The sequence below is a fragment of the Cupressus sempervirens genome, chromosome 10, assembly GCF_028749045.1.
Source record: "Cupressus sempervirens isolate cs-2001-9-10 chromosome 10, ASM2874904v1, whole genome shotgun sequence".
NCBI lineage: Eukaryota > Viridiplantae > Streptophyta > Pinopsida > Cupressales > Cupressaceae > Cupressus > Cupressus sempervirens.
In genome coordinates this window covers 125,444,810-125,453,531 of record NC_143127.1, presented here as the reverse complement: position 1 = coordinate 125,453,531, position 8,722 = coordinate 125,444,810, and the positions used below count along the sequence as shown (strand labels likewise).

General features: G+C 39.5%; 1 long non-coding RNA gene across 1 annotated transcript; it reads left to right on the top strand.

The window, feature by feature from the left end:
• Positions 1–4,388: 4,388 nt before the first annotated feature.
• On the top strand, positions 4,389–6,946 carry LOC149532927 (uncharacterized). Its single transcript, XR_016357807.1, has 4 exons — positions 4,389–4,568; positions 4,974–5,258; positions 6,089–6,165; positions 6,608–6,946. It is a non-coding gene; the product is annotated as an uncharacterized LOC149532927 (long non-coding RNA).
• Positions 6,947–8,722: the final 1,776 nt, after the last annotated feature.

The window sequence follows — 8,722 nt, the reverse complement described above, 5'->3', positions numbered from 1 at the left end:
GATGGCATTCTGCCTTTCCGTTGGACAGCTGGGGAAAGAGAAGCCTGGTTTTACATGCGAAATAAATTGGGCCTTTTTGATCCCAATACAAACCGCCGCCATGGTAGTGTGGCCTGGCACACTTGGTCCAATTTTTGAGCCGGTCCTGACCGCATTTTGAAACGTCTTGATCGTGCTATGATCTCAGTGCAATATTTTTTCTCCTTTTCTGAAGATCGTGATTTACCTGTCATTCCACTGACAGATGTGACATTGTCAGACCACTATCCTATTTATTTTGGCATTTCTTGGCAAACAATTGTCCCCAAGTTGTCCAACTCTCAATTCTTCCTCAACACGTCTGTGCTGTTGCATGCTTCCACCATCTCCCACATCCAACGTGTCTAGAATTTGGAGCCACGTTCGCATTCCCATCAGGGTTGGATTCAATGGTGGAATGATGCCATTTCTAAAACTGCTCGGTTTTTGCACATCTACAGGCGTCAACTGGCAATCTTTAGAAAACAGTCTTATGAAGCCAACACCCTTGCCCTCAAAAAAGCCTCTGAAGCTCTCACCTTCAACCCCTTTGATGTGGATTTACAAATTCAGCTTGCCAAGCTTCGCCATGATAAGAAAATTGCTGATAACTATGCTACCCGAGGAGCCCAAATCAAAGCCCATCTCCACTGGTTGGAGGTTGGCGACAAAGTCTCGAAGGAGTTCTTCTAGGCTCTCCGAGCCTGTCATACCAATGTTGGGATTAAAAAGATAAAACAAGGAACTGATGTTCTTTCCAGTCTGCCCGACATCTTGAAAGCATTTGTTCTTCACTATGAGAAAGTCTTTGCTTCGTAGGGCAATTCGGTTGCTCAGGAGGAGGCTCTCAGAAAGTGTATCGCTATTACTCCAAACCGCCTCGCGGTTGAGCAATGCACTTTCTGTGAGCAACTTCTTTCCCTCCGAGACCTTAAAGAGGCAGTTTACTCCATGGCGGATGACAAATCCCCTGGGTGTGATGGATTTCCCTGTGAATTTTAGAAACATCTTTGGGAGCAAATTGGTCCTGATCTGCACAAAGTTTATCTTGAAGCATATCATTCTAAAAGCTTAGGAGCGATCATAAATAAAGGAAATATTAAATTCATACCTAAAGCTGGTGATCCTGAGGACATATGCAACTGGAGGCCCATCACCCTCCTGAATGTGTCTTATAAGATCATTGCCAAGGTGCTCTCTCTCAAAATCTGCCATATGTTGCTTTTAATTGTGCGGCTTGAACAAACTGGCTTCATCAAATCCAGATATATTCTTGACAACATCATTGCTGTCTGGGAAGGTATGGAATGGGCCCATAAGTCCAAGCAGCAGGCTATCTTTTTAAAGATAGATTTTGCTAAAGCCTATGATCGCATTGAATGGCCTTTCATTTTGGCTATGCTTCAGGCTCTGGGTTTTGGTCCCAATTTCCTTCAGTCCGTGGAGATGCTCTTTGGTGACGCTAATGCTTGCATCACAATCAATAATTCACAATCTGAGGCTTTTGGACTTTTTCGCTCCATCAAGCAAGGTTGTCCGCTAGCTCCAGCGCTTTATGTCCTTGCTGTTGAAGGTTTTGGTTATTTACTTGCTCACTCTGTGTCTTCAGGACTGGTCCATGGCATTTCCTTGCCTGATTCTTCCTCCCAGTTAGTCAATGGTCATTTTGCTGATGATTCTTTTCTTACTCTTCTTGAAGATGAAGAAAACATCAAAAATGCTTTAAATTGTCTGGACACTTTTTGTCAAGCCTCTGGCTCTGCCATTCAATGGCATAAAACGCTCTGTTACCGCCAGTCTTTCTTGCCAGCTCCACCTTGGCTCAACCAGTTTCAATGGAAATGGGTTACTCATGGAGAAATCTTCCGCTTTCTTGGCATTCCCTTTGCTTTCCAAGCTTCCCCTGTGGAACTTTGGAATGCTGTGCTTGCAAAGATTAGCAAAAAGCTTGATTATTGGATCACTAAGCCGCTTTCTCTTCCTGGTAAATTCTAGATTTGTTCTAAGATTCTGGCTGCCACCCATGTGTACTATTCTTCCTATTGGGCTCCCTCTAAAGCTTCCTATCTCAAACTAGAACGTTTGCTCAGAGATTTTCTTTGGGCCTCTGGTTCTGACCATCATGATTTTCACAGAGTTGCTTGGGATTTTTATTGTCTCCCAAGGGAATCTGGGGGTCTCGGCCTGCTTTCCACTCGGAAGCAGGGCCTTGCCCTCTGTGCTAAATGGATTATCAGAGCTATTTCTGGAGATGAAGCCTGGAAGATACTGGTAAGGCATTGCATTTCTTCCGGCTTCCTTGTTAACAGACCGACGTGGAAGGGGATTGGTTTTCAGACCCTTCTCACTATGCGTGAACCAGTGGTCATACATGGCTCTTTTGTTATAAAGAGCATCTGGAAATCCTGGGAAGCTGTTAAACCTTGGCTTCGTTAGGATGGTGATGAGTTTTGCAATGGGCTATCCTTCAATCAACAGAACATTTGGTGGTCTCCCCTGTTTGCCATCCAAGGTACTCCTCTTGCCAAGACTCAAGGTGCCAGTGCTTTGCGTTTCTTTAAACGTGGCATCCGCAATACCAAGGATTTTTTTTCAAGAGTCACCATGAATTTCAGGTCATGGGAGGATATGCAAGTTCAGTACCGTCTTGTCAGTTCCGATCGCTAGACTTATGACCTTCTGTTGTCTTCCATCCCTGTGCACTTAGTTCATAAAGTGGGGATTCGGTCTGTTCGTCCTTGGTGACATGATTGGAAGTGGTATCCTGCCACTCCATTTACCAATTATAAGCCCAATATGGGGTACAGATGGCTTTCGCCCCACCTTCCAATGGTGGACACGCTTAATCAATGGTGGCATTTGCAATCTTTGCTTTCTCAATGGAGAAAACGTTTCGACACCATTTGGAGTGCCATTACAGAACCTAAGATTGCCCACTTTGCTTGGTGCCTTGCCTTCCAAGGTCTTCCCCCGGGGCCTCGGCTCAAGCACATTGGGGTTCCCGATCCCAAATGCCTCTTCTGTGGTCAACCTGAGTCCTTTTTGCATATTTTCTGGTTTTGCAAGCGTGCTCAGAATTATTGGCACTGGATTCATGATTTTTTCAAGCCTTTCAGGCTCGAACCTTTTTCCTGGCACATGATCCTGCTGGGTGATTCCCCCAGAATTCTTCGGAAGTTCTCCCAGATTTGGCATACCTTCAGGATGGAAATTTTGTTTTCTCTGTGGAAAGATAGGAATGCAGTTTTATTCACTCACAGTTTTTTGGATGTTAACATTGCAATGTACACCAAGGCATGCATTTGTAACAATGTCATTATGCAGATACAGGGGCAAGCTAATAAAGTTGCCCTGGAAGTTGCGCACTTACAGGAATTGTTAAATCATTGGGGCAATGCTCCATGCACCATTGCTAGAGTGCCTCCGGATGCCTCGGTCGGTGCCTCTTCATCTCGCGGTCGCCGTTCCTGACACCAATCCTTTGGCCACCATTCACACATGTCGCGCTCTTAGGGTCCCTGCCACCGCTCTCCCAACGGTGGACATGGCGGTTGGAGGCGCCACTCCGCTTCCCCACCGCGTGGTGGTTCTGATTGGTCCCCGGCTCCTCCCCTTGGGCGGGCTTCTGGCCGGTCCTCGGTTCCTCCCCCTGGACGGGCGCACTCTGGCAAGTTTCCTCAACTGGCCTTGGCAATTTCTCCTCTGTGGCCAGACAAGAAGGATGCGGAGACTGCGACTACCCCAGATGCTGCTAATGGTTGGACTGTTCCCAGTCTGCCCCACAATCCCACTGATGCGTGGGGATTTCTTGATAAAGACGATCCTCCCTCTGCTGGTACTGCCTTAGCAGCCTGAGGTTGTTAAATTTTTTTTTTGATGAATAGTGAATAGTTTCTGGCTGGGGCCATGTTGTTAATTCCGGCTTCGGCTGTGTGAACTCATTTGCGAGGTCATCTTGTATCCCTCGGCCCCTTTTTTGTGAATAGTAAACTTAGTAAATTTTATTCATTGAAAAAGACTATTCATCAAAAAAAAATAGAGAAGCTTAAAATATATGATTATTCCTAAAAAGGTCAATTATTCTTACATAAAGTTTGTTAGCCAAAGTAGTGTTGTGAGAGTTGACGTCATGTTAGATTCATGCTTTCGAACCCATCGTATATTTGTTCAAACTGAATTGGCCTTATTTGAATATCTGACCGTTGGAAAAACCCAAAAACTTGCACGATTTCAGCATATTACCGGTTTGAAAAAACAAGATGTCTGCCCACTTATATGATGCATGTCTATTTTCGAATTTCTTGTCTTGGGAAGTATTTATATGAAAATCAAATTCAAATTCTTCTCTGGGTTTCAAAACACATCACTCAAATTTCTAGGTGGGTTTTGAAGCATCTCCACCTCGCAATTATATGGAGAATTGTTACATCGAGTCGTTGATTCATTTTGTGGCAGAAAGAAGAAAAACTCGGATACAAGAGGGAGTAGTTGATTCAAGATGAATGGATATATTTCCAAGAAAATTGCAATCGACATTACAATCTCCAGAGGTACGAGAAACGAGAACTTCTTAATTTCATGATTTTAGTATCTTCTTACCGTTTTGAAGAAAAAAAAAGCCCCTGATAATATTTGACCGTTGGAGAAAAAAGTGATTTCAACCTTTTTAATTTTTGTCTAATCTTGTAATGTATTTGGTCCGTTGGGAAAAATGGGCAGAAAGAATTCTTAAGCCTGTCATTTTTCATATCAGTCAAGAAAATATAAACCCACAATTCAAAATGGGTTTCATCAGGTTTTCTTAGATTGATTTCGCCATGCATCGAGTGGATTTTGAAGCATATCTATGGCCCTTGAGAAAACTTCCCTGATAATTGACGCATTGAAGCCCAATCAGTGATTTGTGTTCTGGACATCAATAGTGTGATTGACACAGGGCATGGATTGTGTTGCAGGTTGCAAAGATTTGGAACAAATAGGATGAATGATCCTAGGCTGGATGTGGACTGTGATACTATGATGATGATGGATCGTTGGCTGAATCTGGTAACAACTATAAAATAATGGAATAGTGATTGATGGAGTCACAATGAAAAAATGAAAAATTAAGATGGGGGCTGCTATATCTATGGAAAGTTTTTCAGGGATTCTGGATGTTCAGATTGATATTATGGCAATTGACAATAAGATGGCGAGTAGCTCTTATGAATATGACCAGACTGCATAACTCTGATGTTAAGGTGAGGGCTGATAAAGTTATGGAAGTATTTGGCAATGATGATTGTGATCTTGATGTTGAGACATACATTTGTGTTCAAATTACAGAAATCTTAGTGGATAACAATGACGTTAAGGTGAGGGCTAAGGAATTTTTGAAAATCTTTGCAGAGGATAAAGATCTAAAAGATAATGATTATGAGATTGAGGAATCTAACAATATTTTGGCAAGCAATTGTCGTGATTATGGTCAAACTGAAGAAAGAATGGGTTTAATTTAGATAAATGCACTTTTGTCTGAGTTTTGCAGTCGGATAGAACTTAATGGCCTTATTGAAGTCCCATTATCTGAAGTTAAATCTTGTCTTTGGGACAAAATGAAAGAGGATAATTGTAATATGCTAAGTTTTGAGGTTGAACCTATCAGTGATATAAGTACTAATTATTCCATAGAGCAGTTTCTTTTTGGCATAAAGATTCTAGTAGGAAGAGAAGATAATGGGGGTGTTTCTAATGAGAGAAGAGAAAAGAGGAAGTATACTATATCTGCAAATCCCAGGATTCATTGGACGGCTAAAATGCACAGAAGTTTTCTTCGAGCAATAAATTTGATTTTAATTTTCAGAAATTTTGATTTTAATTTGATTTTGATTTTATTTTCATATTATATCATTCTAAATAACGATGTTGTGTTCTCAGTTTTTAGATAGCTATAAATTACTATCCAAAACAAAATCATTCTAAACACTTTTAAAATAGAGTCATTTCATATTCATAGTCAATTCTTTCCATCTGTTTGTATTGAATTTTTTTTAATCTCAAAGCTACTTAATTTTTTATACTGTATTTGCAGAAACATGCACCAAGCATCTAATAAAGCTAATGGGTAGTGAAGGACTTACCCTTTCTCAAGTGAAAATCCATATGCAGGTATTGCTAAATTTCTATAATTGCCATGACGATTTCTTAAAGTCTTATTCTCTGAACTTGCAGACTCTTCTTGTGTAGTACGGTTACTTAATTTTCGATCTTTTAGTAATGTGTTTACATAAGTTTCATTTCCATAAAACATGTTTGTATAAGATTTAGATCCTCTTAAAACCTTTTTGAAAGAATTGGAGTCTACTATTAGATATTCAGCTGAGAGGATAATTCTGATCAACCTGAAAAAACTCAACTCTGGCCTGTCATTTTTCACATCATTCAATACAAATTATAACCACAATTCAAAATAGGTTCTACCAAGTTTTCTTAGATTGAATTTGTTGTTTACATTGAGAAGGCTGAATTCAATTTTTGGTAGAAAGAAAGAAAAGTACCCGGACATATGAGGAATGAATTTGTGGTATTCATGATAAAGAAGTTTGGGCAGATTTTTTATTGGTGATATGTTGAATTCGGGTAAAGATTGATGATAAAGAACAAAGGGAGGTGGTAGATGGCCGATAGAACAGAGGAAGCTGATAAAGAAGTAGGGGAAGAGAGACTATTAAAGCTATGCATATCGACTGTTACAGATAGAAAGGAGGCAGTGAAAGATGCTTTGAATTCAGATAAAGAAGCAGCTGTAGATTGTTGATAATGAAGAACAGAGGAAGGTGACAAAGAAGAAGGGGCAGATTGTTGTTGTCGAAGCTATGCAGATCGACTGCTATAGCTATACAGAAAGGAGGCAGTGAAGGATATCAATGCCTCCAGGTAGGTACACCCTTTTCTCCCCTCCTAAGGTAGTTATGAATTCAGAATTGTCTACAGTGAACGATATTAATTGGAATGATTCATGCTCTAGTGCTTGTGATGAAAGATCTAAATGTCTACAGTGGTTTTTATTTCAGAACTACGAATTCATGTTCGAGTTCTTGCAGTTAATTTCTTTGAGGATTTATGCTTTCTACCATACTCCAAGTGTAATGTTGTTAAATATTTTCCTTCAGCTTCATTTAATTACACTAAGAATTGTGGTGGTTCTTTCCATTTTGCCTCTGGCCATGCTTGAACTGCTTGTACTCTTGCTTCTATATGCTTAGCATCTATTTTTAAGGCTTCTAATTCAACCTTTCAAACCCGAAGTTTGTTCTTGATATACCCATGTGGCCAGAGATACAAAAATATGCACTTAGATTTACAATCCTGAGTATCATAGTGAATATCCTGTAATTACCCATTATTCCTCAGTTTCAAGGGAATCTTTATTCTATGTCATGTTATCGTATTCTACACAGAAATTATGACCTGACAATCACCTGTTATGTCTAGATATTTCAATCAATCTTTTAAATATCTTCTTTGATGCTCCAAACATTGTCTAAATATTATATAGATGCTAAATTACCCCTTTTTCCTAGTAATCTGATCACTTGAGAGATGAAATGTCAACTATCCATTGCTCTAGGACAATCCCAGTCCAACGACAGATGGTTGGAGCTGTGATGTTTGCACTATAAATTACAATTTCTATCTTAAAAAGTGATAGTTGCTTTCAATGATCCAAATAAGGTGTCAAAATGTTATCTATGAATTCCATCACATTCTGTTTTGTAAACGAGGACAACTCTATTTTTTAAGTTTATAAATCATCTCACTATCCTTAGGATAGGACAAGTCAGGTCCAAACTGAGGTAATGTTTAAAAAAGATTTAATTGACATGTAGCTCACAAAACAAATTGAAAAATGGAAAAAAAATGGAAAAAGTATAATTGCTAGGCATATTTCAGCACACTTCACTATTTTTTTTTATGGAGAGTCATGTCTTATACCAGAAATATACTGATCCATACATAGATGATTGAATGGAGTAAAGCTCCAGTAGCTTCTGTATTGGTATTTAGAAAAGGCTTGATAACAATACGTCTCAAACAACACACCTGATATAATTGTCTTCGGATTTTTTTTCTTACAGAGAATGAGATTTGAGAGGTTTTGTAAACAAGTCATGGCAGTCTCTGATTGAAAGTATTGCTGGTAGGATATTACATATTCAGTGTCTCTACTTTCATAATGGGAGTTTCAATTGCCTTCTGTAATGTATTGGCATGTTGCTCTGGTTTTGTCCTAAAAATAAACTGTCTCTGATATTTTGCACTGAATCCATGACACATATTTGTGTAACACCCTTTCACCTAGAAACATAGTAAAGCAGAAGTCTTATAAAACAAGTCGATCAATGCACTTATAAAAGACTTCTCTCACACAACATATTTTGTCGCTAATGTTAAAAGATTAGAAAAATGTTTTTGTATACAATGGACAGAAACTTGTTTTTTAAAAATCATCTTTATCTTCATAAATTAGTCTGTGTGCAACCCCATTGCCCAATAATTCACTTTAATGCAGTAGTCACAAGAGACTGAACTCAGAGTTCATTTAGAGTTGTATCAGATGGTGGTTGCTTCTTAATTGCCTATCACATAGGATGCATCTAGAGGAAGGTGAGGGGCCATTTAATCTTATTCTGCAGTGTTTAAAAATTTGATGAAGATGGCCAGC